At 38.5% G+C, this 15,836-nt stretch overlaps 1 long non-coding RNA gene across 2 annotated transcripts in view; it reads left to right on the forward strand.

Annotated features, from left to right (window-relative positions):
* Positions 1-15,836, forward strand: part of LOC116500410 — a 94,370-nt gene that overhangs the window by 18,626 nt on the left and 59,908 nt on the right. The window contains exon 2 of one of the 2 annotated variants that reach the window (XR_004254306.1): positions 661-779. This is a non-coding gene — a long non-coding RNA (uncharacterized LOC116500410). Of the gene's footprint in view, positions 1-655; positions 780-15,836 lie in introns of those variants that run through there. The other variant, XR_004254305.1, reaches the window with a different exon arrangement.

The raw sequence follows: 15,836 nt of genomic DNA on the forward strand, positions 1-15,836 counted from the left end.
AACTGGTTTGTGGCAAGGGACTGCTATCAGACTTTATTTATTTATTTATTTATTTATTTGGTCAGCTATCATCCTTATTTTAAAAGAACAGTATGTCAGTGATTATTTTGTCAGCACAAATCCATACTTGTTCTAAAGTTGGCATGAGCACCAATGGCTTAAAACCACAAGAATGGAACAAGTAGACATTGCCTTTTTAGCCAGGCACCCCAGACATCAGAAACCATACTGATCTTATGGTGAAGGTCTTAAGGATGCTGACTTGTCACAGCTTTTTTCCAGAGCATGAGACTTTACCTCTCACCTCTGTGAAAATGGGAATGTCCAAGGCAGAGGCAGGAGACAAGGTTCTCACCCAAAATTCAGGTTGTTGAAAATTCAGTTGTCAGGTACTATACTTCTGGTACAGTACCTGACACAGTGCCATACCTTTCTTCTTCTCACCTCATTGCAGAATGGACATACTCCTCCTATTTTGATCTGAAGCAGAATTCTTTTTCCTGTTATCCTCAATTTTCTCCATGTTGGTTAGTTTTATGAGGGGGATTGCAGAGTTGTACAATGATCATCGTTGTAGTTTTCTTTTTTTTTTTTTTCTTTTAATAATGCGTATTTCAATTTGTCTGCAGTATGTAAAAAGTTTCTCTATTACTGTTTTAGGACACAGCAGGTCAGGAGAGATACAGAACAATTACCACAGCTTACTACCGGGGTGCAATGGGCTTCATTTTAATGTATGACATCACGAATGAAGAGTCTTTCAATGCTGTGCAGGATTGGTAAGTAAAACTTGGATCTCATATTAGATATCAAAGAGAATGTTTGGTATCACCTGTTGTGATAGTGTGAATTATTTTGGAATAGTTATTTCCAGATATGTCCAAGCATTCCAATACCCAAAGGTAGGATTTTTGTTCTTGTGGAAAGACAGTGAATGCTTTAAAATGTGGTACTTCTGATTCTTAGCAACCATTGTATTTTCTGTGATGTCAGTTGATGTATTTATACCACTAAAAACAGCAACATGCTAACAGAGAATAATTCATAAGATACCAGAAAATGTTTCCATAGTTCACAGAAAGAAATGGGATTCTGTGTGTGGGGTTGTCATTTGATTTATTTTTTTTAATGTTGTTTTTAAACTTAGCTGGTTAGACATTACATTTTCATTCATGTGGCTTAAGTGTAAAAATGATGATAAAAGTTTATCAGAGTCTAAAATGGATAGAACCTGTATTACCATATATTTTGTGAATTTGTCTCTATAACAGCATGTCATTTTAATTAGGTATGGATCAACCAGGATCCAAACAATTTAAGGCTTTTTTAAAGTAAAGCTGACCAAAAAGGAAAACTGGAGCTACTCTCAGCTGTCTCCTCTTATCCTTTAAGAGTTATTTTCATATCTGAGGGCCTCCTAGCAGTGCTCTGGGTGATATGAATTGCATTTGTCACATGTGTTCTTTGTGCTTTCTTACACATTGTTACCATGGGAAAATCATGTTTGAGAGAGTATTTCGTTCAGAGTTTGCATGATTGTTCAGTATATTTCTTTGGCTCTTTTTGTTCTTTTAAGATGTGCTTTATTGTATAAGAGTATAAAATATTACAATTAAAAATATTACAATATTACAATAAAAATTACAATATTACAAAATATTACAATATATACAATTTTCAGGACATGCAAGGTCAAAAACACATTTTACATTTGAATTAAAAGGCAATGATGTTATGATGCCTGTTTCTAATGGGAATTGTTGCCTAGCCACAGACTCTCTGATAAAAAACGTTCTTTCTTTCACACTTTTCTACTTATTATTGTGGAAGAAAGTACTACTGAGCCCATGGAGCAGCATCTCTCTCTACACCTGTATATTTTCTTCATCTGGGTATGCTGAATCTGGCCATTCAGCACTCAGAAAATAAGAACTGAGAAACTTAGCTTGACAAGAACCTTAGCTGTACAAGAAATAAAATCTTGTGTTGCCTAACATGTCTAGTTTGAGCACTATGGAGGTAGTCATTCATCCAATGGAAATGGACAACTCCAGACTGTGTCCTACCTTCTCATTGCTGTCCATACAACTCTACGCTGAATTGCTTTTATGAAGCAATTTCTTTCTATTTACTAGAGAATCGATGAACTTATATGACTAGTATAGACCAGATGACTAGCTTTTGGATATACGAATTTATCTGAGAGGAGACTCTGCATGATACTCAAAGTGGAAGACAGGTTTGTTCACTGTAACTTGTTATGCCTAGGGGATATTGTACCCCTTTTGTACAAGCTGAAGGTATCATGCTGAGGGCTTGATGTTATACATTTGCAAGTACTGCTCTGCTCAACAGCATGAAACAGATTCTTCTACCTAATAGTCGGCAGCTGTAATTTGTAGGTGCTGCTGTGTTCCTTAGCAAAACCAAGGAACAAAGGAACCCACCCTCAACCCCTGACCCTGCATGTGTGCCAGCCAGCACCACTGCTTCCTGGTCCTGCCAGCTGAAGCTTTTTCATGGTTTGGTTCTGCTATCCCTTGTCAATGGGCCAATTCCATTCAAGCACTGGGTTATCTGTGTGATAATGGCTGTTGGTGACCAGCTGTAATCTGCAAATCTCATTGCCTCATCTCTAGGCAAACCATATGGTATGCCATGTATTATCTAGATTCCTCTGATACAAAGGTTTCCTTATAGCAACTGTAAATATGAGTACTTGTTATTAATTTCCCCACCTGTTTGTTTTCCAGCCTCCTAAATCTATTGTCATTGCCACTCCTTCTTTCCCAGTGAAAAATAACTAGGCTTCATACAAATTAAAGCAAAACTCACTGTTAAATGAAACAAGAAAATATTTAAAAGTTATGGAGCTTTTAGGTTTGTGAAATATGATTTTCCATAATTTTTAACTAGAAGCTTTATAAACAGTTGGCAGCTGCTGTAGAAATTTGGTGGACAGGGGATTGCATGATTATATGCCTAGAGCTACTGAGGAGTCATCTGCATGATGAAAAGGATGACAGACAGGCAGAGTGTCTCACTTGTCAGGATGAGACATAGATTTGCTTTTATTTTCATTTCTAATTTCATGATCCCAGTTGCTGCCCTGCTGTTCTTCCTCTCTGTTTTATTCTTCCAATCTCACAGTCGATAATTGATTGTATTAATCCATACTGCAGTTTTGATAACAATCAGAGAACTACAGCTTGCTTCTGAATGAAAGAGAAGTTAAAGAAAACTCACATTTACCAATGCTGCAGGGGACGAAACGTGACTGTGCACATTTGTCTGCATTTGTGAAAGATACAAGGACAGAGAATGAGTGGGAGCTTTAAAACCTCTGTGGGGCTTAAAAGGCTTTTTCCCTGTGATAAACGTGCCTCTGATGGCAGTGGTACCATTTTATATATGTGCACAATGGGCCAAATCCAAGCTCAAAATCCATCAGCTTTAGGGCTTCATCTAGAAATGACATTATATTTAGGACAACGAATTTCCAGATGCCTCTTAGATCTGAATAAAGGAGTTCATGGTTCTTTAAAATCAGTTTGTTCAAGCTTTTGTACTCATGTTGAAAAAAAAAAAATGTGTTCAATCTGAAATATGGCTGACATCTCTGTTTTGTAACAACAGATGGGTTGTCATATTTACAAATATCCCATGCTTAGGTCAGCATCAATTTGTTTAGCTGTGAGAAAGAATATATCTAATCAGATCATTAACATTTTACATAGAAAAAAAAATCAATGTTTGTATTTTTATTGAAACCTATTAACGCCAATATATGCAACAGTTCATCAGGCAAAAATTTTTCTACCAGTGTGTGAGATTGAGAAAGTGTTTTGTCTTAGAGCCTGGCTGAAAGACTTGAGAGTCCAATAATTTTCCTAACCATACTGCAGATACTTCAGGAAACATTCGTATCTCACCTTCACTAAGTAAAATGAAAAACCTTAAAGATTACAGATGACAGATAAACAAAAGTTGTAACCTAAGTAGATTTTTTGGTATGAGAAAAGAGTATTTCTCCAAGAAAATTCATGCAACATCCCACTAGCTATGTCCCAATTTAATGATTACAACCCTTTTCCATGTCTCTATTGAGATCTCTAATCAGATTTAATCTATTTCAGCGACTAAATTTATTTCTTTATATTGATTTTAGAGAGTATTGCTTGTCTTCTAGCTAGCTCTCCTGAAGAAGAACCAGTCACCTACTTTTATCTCTGCAGTGCATTTACTGGTATTGTTCTCTAAACTAACGTTATTTTAATTATACATTTTCAATTCTTAGAGAGAACTAGAATAAAATGAAAAAAATAAAGAGGCAAAATGCTTTCTTGCACTAGATTTCCAAAGCAATTTGTATTTGAATTGTGCAGCTAACAGGATTTTTTGTTATTTAATTTTTCTTTGTGAAATATTTGGAGTGGCTTATACATCTACACTCAGTCCCTGCATAACCTTTTTCCATGATGGAGAAAAGATGAAACATATTATTTACAGTATTGAAATTCAAAAACAAACAAACAAAAAAATAATAATTATAGGTCTAGACAAAATGGTGAAAGACAGTTTGCCTTCCTGAGACAAGAAGGCTCATTATTAAAAGTACTTGTTTGACTAAGGCAGGGGAAGTTAGTTTGTTTCATGGAGCTTCTATCACTTGTAGCAGGTTAGGTGAACAACCTGTGTTCATGACCAGCATGAACAAGCCAGTACTGCTGCCTAGGAAGCCGTGCCAAGTCTCTGCATGTGTTCCCTCCAAAGAAAACGATGGCAGCAGTAGTCACAGCACTGAACAGTACTCTCCGCATGTAGATACAGATTTTCAGAAGTTCCCAAGGACTGACATTTTCTGATTTTATTCAGTGAGAGAGGGTACATGCTGAAAATCTGGCTGTTAGCAGAAACAGCAAAGTAAACATGCTTTGACTCAGCAGACATCCTATGGGGCTCTGCCCAGATTTTGAAGCTGCCTTTTGCAGGAGGCCTTTCCTCCAGAAGTGCAGCTAATACTGCTAGTGCAAGGTGTATACTCGGATGTGCTTTCTTGCATTGCAAAATCTGTGAAATGATTCACAGACTCTGGGAGCAGAATTTTTTTCCTGTAAATAGGAACCACTTGGACAGCATCATTTTTCTGCTCAGCTGAGGCCTAAAGAGCCCACATCAGAAACAGACAAGAACCAAAACATGCCATCTAGCTGAATTCTTTAGATAACACCCACATATTTCAAGGAACTAGTCTAATGAAATCTGATATTCTTAAATAAACTTACTTCTTTTTAAATCTAAATAGGAAATAAGTAAATGTTAAGAGTGTCTCCATGCCACTTCAATGCATATTTGTTTTAGGAGTTCAGTTATAATGTCACAGTGCTTGCATTCATTCTTCTTTTATTCTGTCATCTGTAGCATTTACATTTTTAGCCTTTTTCATTATTACATTTGGCTAGGGGCTTTTATGACACCTTTCCTCTTAGTGGTTCTCTCCACAGAAGTTGTTAGCCTTATTACAGTGGCTCCTTATGACAGAAAGGAGAAGGTGAAAGCATTGTGCTATTTTTGCAAATGTTTTCAAATCTGTATGTTGAGTTCCATAGAAGTGCCAGGAAAATAAGTGTTCCTGAGTTGAACTTAAAACTGTTGTTATATGTGCAATCTTTCTACCGTTTTACTGAGTGATTTGGGTTTGGAGATTTATTTATAACCAGAATATTTCTAGGTTAAAAACAGCAAGAATGTAAGCCGTGATATAAAAGCCTGAAGTTCTAGGTTGAAATCCAGCTGGATGCTGTGAAACTTTGCACAATCCAAAGGCTAGACAGGGACACTGCATGTAATGGTGTACATTCACTTTAAGTCAGTGCTCTGAACCTGAAAAAGTTGTCCCAGCTCGAAGAGTTTGGCAATATCTATCATGGTATGGTGACTGCTGAAAGGATGCTGTGGAGGGCTTCTTTGTGCAGGTAATCAAAATTTGAGAATACTGCATTGCTGGAATGTCAGATCCCAAAATGTCTCCTCAGGAGACACACAAAGCTGAAGGAACTTAACGACTTTGGACAGATAATTTTTAATGTCCCCTTTGGAAAGGAGTACTATTACATGTCTTAAGAAGTTCAGAGAGTCTTCCACTGAAGATGATTCTCTTCTCTCTTTTTCTCTTGCTTTTTTTCTCCTGTGTGATTAAACAGCTCTACATCTTCTGTTAGTTCAAGCTCATCACCTTCAGGAAGGAATCAGCTGTCAGGAGGTATATATTCTGTCTATTTTATGAAGGAGACAGAGGTTTAGCACACAGCAGACAATTTCTGATTTAATAATTCTGTTATACTGTGCTTATATGTGTATTTTGATATGAAATTGTTGCAGAATTTAGTGCTAATCAATTTAAAAAATGATTAAAAAAGCAGAATTTAGTGCTGGAACAATGCGAAAATTTAGTGAATTTCAAATTAGAGCCAACAGAATAAATTCTAATCATGTGTCACTCATCTGTACCTATAATACATCGGAGATAGTTATTGGGAATTGGTTCTGGGGAAAGACAATAGAAATGAAACAGTAGTCATCAAGTAAAACCAGAGTAGATCTGTGCAATATAAGGAGCTAAGCCATTACCAGAAACTGTGGTATTGTTTGTTTGGTTTTTTTCCCCTCTCTCTTTTATTTATTTTTTTTCCCGTAGTACACATGGCTTGAATCAAAATCTTCAAAGTAAAATTTGAAGTAGTTTGAAAGCACAGCCTTAAAGAGTGATTATGCTACTATACAAGATAATATTCAGACTTAAGGCTTTAGAAAAAATATGAACATTCACTTCACCATGGCATTAGGCAGCTGAATTTACTGGAATGCCAATAATAATTGTCATTCTGGACAGTGCCATGAAAAAAATAAATAAATAAATAAATAAAATACAGTTTCTTCAAAATATTAGCTTTTTATTTCTTTTTAGCACCCTGAGTAAACTACAAGTTAGCAGGTATAGCTACAGTGTGCTAGAAATTGTTTATTTCAGTGTTCTGTTACATGTTTCTCTTCTAATAAGGGACATGATGGCATTTTTTGAATTGTCATTCAGAGAAAAAAAAAATGGAAAATACATTAGCATGTTAATGGGTGAAAATAAAAATTCCTCAAAGCAAACTAGCCCATTAAGTTAATGTCAGCCCTGCTACATGCACTTCTAAAGGGCATATGTTCTAAAAGGTTCAGTGTTTTTGCTGCTACCTCTCAACTTTCAGTCTAATATTCATGCTCAACACATGCTTGATCTACAAACAGGCTGTTTTTCTTTTACCTCTCAATATTGAACTTAGTTCTATCATTTCAGAAAAAAAATCCATTATTTGCTGTATATCAGGGAACAAATCTGGAAAGCGCTTCTGGGCAAATGTAACCTCTATCCCTCTTTGACAAAACATGACCCGATGTGCAGCACAATTTGTGCAGTCCTGCTGCAAAGAGCGCTGAGGCAAGCCATGTGTGCCATTCCCCATGCATGTCCTTGGGATCTCTGTCCCATAGGGCTCTGTCTAGACCCAAGATACATCGTGTCCACCAGAAATCCACACACAAACTGAGAGACTGCCATGCAACCAACAGCAACCTCCAGACAGCAGTGCAGGTTAGAGACAGCTGAAGAAGTATTCTGATGGAGGACTCTGGTATTACATATATTAGCTTAGGGATGGACAAAGCCATTTAAGCAAATTCTCTAGTTATTTGATGTAGAGTTTTCATCCAAGCAGATGCATGAAGTTGTGCATTGGTGGATAGTTTCATGTCACTCTCCTATTTAAAACGAATGAAATGCTATTATTGCATAAATGTATTGTGTGAAAAGAACAGGATGAAATTTAAGAATGAATCACAGTTTGGTGTATATTTTCATTTGTCTTCTCTCTGAACAAAAAGGGGACTCGTATTCTTTACCGACTTAAATATAAGAAACAAAGAAATGAAATTTCCACTTTTGCCTTTTAATGTTCACTCTTGGAAATGGACATCTGCAATGGTTTTACCCAGGTGGGCAGCTGAGTTCCACCATGGCTGCTCTCTCACTCCCACTACTCAAAGGGGAAAGGGAAGAAAATATGGTACAAAGGGCTCAAGCATTGAGATAAGGACGGGGAGATCACTCAACAATTATCAAAATGGGCAAAACAGGCTCAGAGTATGGAGATAGTAAGATTCATTGCTTATTAACAAGCTAGAGAAGTGGAAAACAAAGGAAAGAAACCAGAAATGCCTTCCCTCCATCCACCTTCTTCCACCTTCTCCCCCTGAGCAGCGCAGGGGAATGGAGAATGGGGACTGCAGTCAGTCCCTGATGCTTCATCTCCTCTGCTCCTTCTTGGTCCCTCTCTGCCCCTGCTCCCCGTGGGGTCCCTCTCATGGATGCCATCCTTCCCAAAACGAGCCTGCGGGGGCTGCCCACAGGCAGCAGCTCTTCAAGACCTGCTCCCACACGGCTCCGTCCCACGGGGTCCATCCATCCCCCAGGAGCAAACTGCTCCAGCACGGGTCCCCCACGGGTGGGGGCAGCTCCCCCCAGTCCCCCTGCTCCTGCGTGGGCTCCTCTCCACGGGCTGCAGCTCCGGCCCGGGGCCTGCTCCTGCGGGGGCTCTCCATGGGCCACAGCCTCCTCCAGGCCACATCCACCTGCTCCACCGGGGGCTCCTCCACCCATGGGGGGGCTGCAGCGTGGAGATCTGCTCCATGTGGGACCCATGGGCTGCAGGGGGACAGCCTGCTCCACCAGGGGCCTCTCCCTGCACAGCCCGCAGGGGTACTGCTGCTGCCTGCCTGCAGCACCTCCTGCCTTCTTCCTGCAATGACCTGGTGGCTGCAGGGCTGCTTCTCACTCCTCTCTCTCTCCCAGCTGCTGTTCCCCAGCAGTATTTTTTTTTCCCCCTTTCTTAAATCTGCTGTCACAGAGGTGCAAACAGACATGCTTATTGGCCCAGCTCTGGCCAGTGGCTGGGCCCTTATCCAACATGGGGCAGCTTCTGGATTTTCCTTGCAGAAGCTACTTCAGTGGCCCCCCTGCTACCAAAACCTTGCCACGTAAACCCACTACAACTTTGTTACACAGCACATTTAACTACAATTCTTTGGTCTTCATAAACTTAACACTCACTTTATTTTACTTTTCACTTATTTCATTAAGAGGAATTAAGTCCAATGATAAATTAGATGTGCTTCTAAAACAAGAATAGCAAATCACTAAAAATCATATCAAGACATTTATAAAAAGAGTAATACTTGGTGAAAAAAAAAAAAAAAAAAGTGCTTTAAAATATTTAAACAATATTCTGCATTCCATGTCAGTTTGCTCGTCAGCTTTTCATGAATCATTTGGTACTGAATTCCTGATGTTGCACATTGCATATAGAAAACTTAGTTCTGTGAGAGGATATCTTATTTTTTTCCCTTAAAAGTTTGTCATGAAACGTAATTTAGATCACAAATGCTAAACTGGTGCCAGCTTAAACCACCTACATACTTTCCAGTTTGGCAGACGTACTCCAAACACTGCTACAGTGTTTCTTCCCAGTACATTCAAAAAAAGAATAACACCACATTTCAAAGTAAAGCATGCAGCATATTCCTAAAGATTTGAGGAGCAGCATATACTGCAACTGATTCTTCCTAAAATAAAAGGAAACTTTGAAGAAAGGAAAATGTTGTAAATCACTTGTTTTCTATTTTTAATTACAGCTTTCTATAATTTTCAGCATATCATCCTTAACACTCATGACGGACCAACAAAAACATTCAGTGTCTAAAAACATTCAGTGTCTAAAATCTGTGTTTGTTGCTTGAAGTTTTGGGTGTGCAAGAAAATAATGTATAATGATTTATTGTCACTGGTATTGCCAAATGCATGGCTTTAGGTTTTCCTGGTAAGCAGCTTTAAGTGATGAAAAAAACCATGTGCCTGTTCTTTTAAGGCTCTTTCTGATAACATATCTGATGTTAGGTTTAAGCAGCACAGTAGATGGACAACATTGCTTTGATGAAGATAATTTTTTTTATAATTTTATTTCTGCTAAACCCTGAATCTAAATATGCATATTACACATGGAAATTTATGCAAATCCTTATCCAACTGTTTTTGTCTTGAAAACAGTAAACCTTTGATTTAAAAGTTCAAACCTCATCATATAATGTTTTCAATAGGTTTACTGTAAAAAAAAAAAATATTCTTGCATTGTAGCAGCTAATCAGAAAAGACAGCTGATAACTTTTCATGATATTTTTCGTTTTTCTATTTTTATGTTCTTCAGTCATAGAGAAAACACACTGTGGGGCTCATCCATACTTGTTTCTTGGTCCTACAGGCCACTCCTCTCATTCATTTTGCTGTGAGACAAAGCACTTCTGCAGAAGGTTCTCTATCCACCTGAACTTTCTTCACTACAGAAGTGTGATCCTCTTTTTAGACACCAGGCTTCTACCCAATATCAGGGTGTTTGCTCAGCTCTGCTGAGCTGCATCAAGCTGTATTAATGATGACAATGGAGAGTCTAAAAAGAAAAGGGAACAAATATCATCTGGACAGAATTTTCTCAGGCTGTTCCAAGTGTCTTTTTTTTCCCCTCAAATCTGAGATGGGGCAGCATAGTCACAAAGACATGATAGCAATCATTCACCCAGATCTGCTTGTTTGCCGGTGGCTGATCAGAGTGCAGCTGATGTCAGTATTATGCTTCAGGAATTCACCAGCAGGATGAAGACACTTCCACTGGACCTACCTGGCTTAGTGAGTGGCTTACATATTTGCCTGTTTTTTTGTTTTTTTTTCACTTTTGGCTCACATGGTAGTTGATTAGGACCACCATTGGCTATAACTGGACAATACTCACTGCAAGGTGAGCAGGCTAGATGGGAGCATCATGCACTGCAGCCTGTCTGTTAGCAGCAGCTGCAGACTGGCAGATACATCACTGTGGCTGCGCCTCTTCAGCAGCCCTCACTCATACAGATATGGGCTACAGTTTTGGGGATGAATTTCATCTCCTCTTACCAGCTCTGGGCAGTACCAGCTACATTGCTCCTTCCATAGGCCATTTTTCCTCACTCAGGAGTCACAGAATCACAGAATTGAAGGGGTTGGAAGGGACCTCAAAAGATCATCGGATCCAACCCCCCTGCCAAAGCAGGTTCCTTAGAGCAGGCTGCCCAGGGAGGCATCCAGACGGACCTTAAATACCTCCAGAAAAGGAGACTCCACAATCTCCCTGGGCAGCCTAACCCTATGCTCCATCACCCTCACCGTGAAGAAGTTCTTTCGCATGTTGGTGTGGAACTTCCTGTCCTCTATCTTGTGACCATTACCCGCAAACCAGTGAAAAGAGGTTGGCCAAATCCCTCTGTCTCTGTATTTATACACATTGATGAAATTCCCTCTCAGTCTTCTTCTCTCCAGGCTGAACAGACCCAGGTCTCTCAGCCTTTCCTCATAAAGAAGATGCTCCAGGTCCTGTATCATCTTTGTGGCTCTCCACTGGACTCTTTCCAGGAGATCCCTGTCTTTTTTGTACTGGGGAGCCCAGAACTGGACACAGTACTCCAGGTGAGGCCTGACCAGGGCAGAAAAAGGAAAACATGGAAGGAAAACACGGAAGTTCTGATTTGAAACACCAAAATATTTTATTTAAGAAAACATGACAAACTGTGCCACATCTGGCAATAAGATAGGTCTGCCTTAACAATCCTAATACTTCAGTTTTATTCAGTTTTAATTCCCAGGAGCACATGTGGCAGAATTATCCTCTAGCTTATGAGTGTCTGCCCATTGTTATTTATGAACACACAGCAAGCAGCAGAACATACCTATTTTGTAGTCTGCTATCTCTCAGCTGGTAACTGAACTGAACATCAATAATTAATAATAATAGTGCAGATGTGACAGTCTGAAAATAAACTTGCTTTGTTGGAACAGAAATTTCACAATGGAGTTTCACTGCATGGCTGATGGGGCAATATAGATACTCAGCTAGTCAGAGAACTGTTGTTACATAAAGGAAGTGTCTTCCATTCTGCTCCTGATGCTGATCCTGCTTGTATTCATGTATGGTCACAGGCAGTTACACTAGGGTAGACGAAAACAAACCAGAAGATGAGATTAACATCTAAATGCTGCTATGCTTAACTAATATTCATTAATTAAACTGTTCTATGATACTCTTAATGAAATATGCTGTTTTGTCTATTTTTTTCCTGGACAAGATGATACATTTCCATTTTCCAAAAAGTTAGAGTGGAAAATGCCTTTGAGAAGCCAACGTTGATCTGCTGGAGTTTATTAAGAAGATAAACAAACTTAAGCATGGTAATACAACCATATGCCATGGGAAGTATATGAAATACTGATTCCAATATTCACTCTGGTCTTTCTCTTTATTTTATAGACAGTCACAGCCAGTAGCAAATAAAATAAAATCTGGCATGTTATCATCCACTCACAAACTTCTCTTTGTCAGCAATAAATGTCACAAAGCCTTGTGGCAATGGTAGTTTTTGTTGGCTGAACAGTAACTAATACACTCTTTTTATCTCCCTGTAACCATGCATGTTGACAAAGTCACCCTGTCACTCAGCATTCCCAAATGAAAGCTTTGCAGTCAGCCAACAACTATGAGTTTTATCAGCAGCTCATTAATATCTCTAAACTGTTGCCACTCTCAGCTCAAGTGACATAAAATTTACTTTCCTCCATACTCTAGTCTATTTATTTGTAGCTTTGGACAGATATTGTGGCCCCTGCATCAAACTCAAACACTGAGATTCACTGAAAAAGCCTTTCCTGTTGGGAACTTCAGATTTGCAGCTATCTTCTTTGGATTGGGATAGTGTCAATAGTACCAAAGGCTGCAGTTTCGCTCATGCAGCCTGGAAGTTGTTTCAAAAGCCAACAAACCCAACAAAATATGAGTCAGCAGCAGAGCACTGTATAGCTATGTGAGTATTTTGACAGATTTTTGATGGAGTACCCTCTCACTTATTACCTCCCTCACCTCTGCTACCACTCAGGTCACTTTCTTTCTTCTGCTAGCTCCTGTCTGTCTGACTTCAACACAGCTTGTTTAAATTGTCAAGTATTGGTAATTTTAAAAGGATGATAGCTATGTGAGATACAGGCTGTATGTGGGAGAGTACAAGTTTTATTGGAATTTAGCCCACCAATCAAGCAGGACAAGTGACATCAATGTTCTTACATCTAGACTCAAACTGCGAAGTAACATAGCAATGTAATCCAGTAGTAGTAGTTATTTTTTAAGCATAACCTCATAGTATTAAGTTCTATCCTGCAACTGAAGAAACCTTTGGAGTGTCTGTAATCAGAATATTGCAAGACTCTGACCATTAAACCAAGAAATAGATAGTGTATGCTTAATAATGAATGCTTTAATTAAAAAAAAAAAAAAAAGTAGTGTCATTTTGTCAGTCCTATTTCTTGTTTGAGCCACTGCCAAATCCATGCAAAGAATATCAAGTCATGAACAAATTAAATATAATTTCTGGAAATTTCAGCTTCAAGAAAGTCATGAACCGTGACTTAAAACAGGTCTTAAAGCTATTGTAGTGATAGATTCCAGCTCGCAGGCAGAGCAAATTACAGGATACATGAAGAACTGTATATTACACCTTCTAAGTACACACATATATTCTGGATATGCCTGGTACAAATCTAACAGACTTGTAAAAACATCAAAACCTAACTCTGTTGCAAAAAATAAAAATAACTTAAAATAACTTAAAATAAAATAAAATAAAATAACTTAAAATAACTTAATAAAATAAAATAAAATAAAATAAAATAAAATAAAATAAAATAAAATAAAATAAAATAAAATAAAATAAAATAAAATAAAATAAAATAAAATAAAATAAATCCAAAGCTAAAGCCTGAAGGATGAATTTCCATTAGAAAAAATTGTTTTTATCATATGCATGTTAGAGACAAATTAACCTTTCTGACTTTCTAGGTTTATGAAGATAAAGTTAAAAGATAAGGTTAAAAATATGGAAAATGAATTCTTAACCTGAATTACAGACATTCTGTAACAATCCAGTGCTCACTCCTTCTCAAAATGTGAAAGTCATTATAGCACTTCTCTTTTTGTAGGATAACCAGGACAGAAAAGCCCATCTTCTATTTGAGTCAAGGTTTCATGTGTTTATTAGGTAGGCTTTAGAGGAAAACATAGTTCTACAATATCTAATTTCTCCAGGCATCATGAGATACTCATGCAGAACTGGCAGTGAAAACAGCGAGCCTTGGAGGTCACAAGATGCTTATAAAACTCCCCAGGAGGACCAAAGGAGAGACAGCATCCTCCTGCTGTAATTCTTACTCTGTGCTGGCTGACAAAGAACTTAGGACTGTCTCAGCAGAGTGCATTGCAGCTGCATTTGCTGTGTAACACAATGTTCCACAGAAAAGTTCAAGACAGCTGAGCCACTACAGCAAGACTCTGGAATAACACTGCTCCCAATACTTTGTTAATTTTGCTCCAGCTGACCTTAGGTATAACCATGCAGTGCTTAGTTCATGCAGTATAGACTTCGAATGCAAACTACTCCTGCAAAATAATTGCAGTTCTCCGTGTGGATAGGGTGACAAAACCCAGCACACACAGCCTGTGATTTCAGGAAGTTCCTTGTAAGCAGTAAGCAGAAGGGGTCAGGCAGCAGCTCAGTGATCACACAATAGATGTCTCATCTATACATTGCTGCTTCAACAAGAGAGGGTGAACTATGGTTTCAGAGGAGTTGTGGGGAGGGAATCAGAAGGCTTGTGCATGGCTCCTGGAAACACTGAGGAAAATGAAGAGAGGCAGGTGCATATCAGCTCTACCTACCAGGAACAGTAGGGACCTCACTCCATCCTCCTTTTTTTTTTTTTTTTTTTTTTTCTTGCCACCATTGGGATTAAAACTTACTTCACACATAAAATCAAGAGAAGAGCTGTAGCTGCCTTGTGTTCACAGCAGGGAGGCTTTTCATAAACTCTTCACTCCCCCTACTTGTAGCAGCCATCCTCTGCCATGAGTTCACATTGTAAGAGCAATTTACTCCAAGGAAAAGAATAAATAAATGTATTTTATCTTAAATTTTATCTTTCACTGGAACAGGCTGCCCAGGGAAGTGGTGGAGTCACCATCCCTGGAAGTCTTCAAAAGACGTTTAGATGTAGAGCTTAGGGATATGGTTTAGTGGAGGGCTGTTAGCATTAGGTTGGAGGTTGGACTCGATGACCTTGAGGTCTCTTCCAACCTAGAAAATTCTGTGATTCTGTGAAATTACCTCCTGTCACATGCACTATAAATATATACTTACAGTGCTTTGGTCACAGCAAGTGAAAAGGTGTTATATCAATTAAAAGACAATTGATATGGAAAGGCTCCCCTGGAAAACCAACACTTTGTGTTTTCAGGCCCAATTTGACAAAGACAAGTCTAAATGACATCCATAGTTTTTCCATATCTACGTTTTAAACTTTGCCTTTCAGATGTACCCTAAACAACACAACCAGCATCTGCCATGTGAGGTGATTGCTTTTCCTCTTGTTCCTGGAGGGCAAAACTCTGTAGGAAATCCATACTAATTGAACTGAAATATGCACTTTGCTAGACATTAGGAGAGGCAAACTGTACTAAGGGAAGCAAAAATAAAGAAAATATATAAATAAATAAATTATATTTCAAAACAAGTCTGAAGAAAAAACAGGTCTCTAGCAGTCTCTAGTGCGAAAGAGAGAGAAGCCTGGATATTGCAGCTCCCTTATTATAAACAATGAGATAATGCAACTG

The sequence above is a fragment of the Aythya fuligula genome, chromosome Z, assembly GCF_009819795.1.
Source record: "Aythya fuligula isolate bAytFul2 chromosome Z, bAytFul2.pri, whole genome shotgun sequence".
NCBI classification, from domain to species: domain Eukaryota; kingdom Metazoa; phylum Chordata; class Aves; order Anseriformes; family Anatidae; genus Aythya; species Aythya fuligula.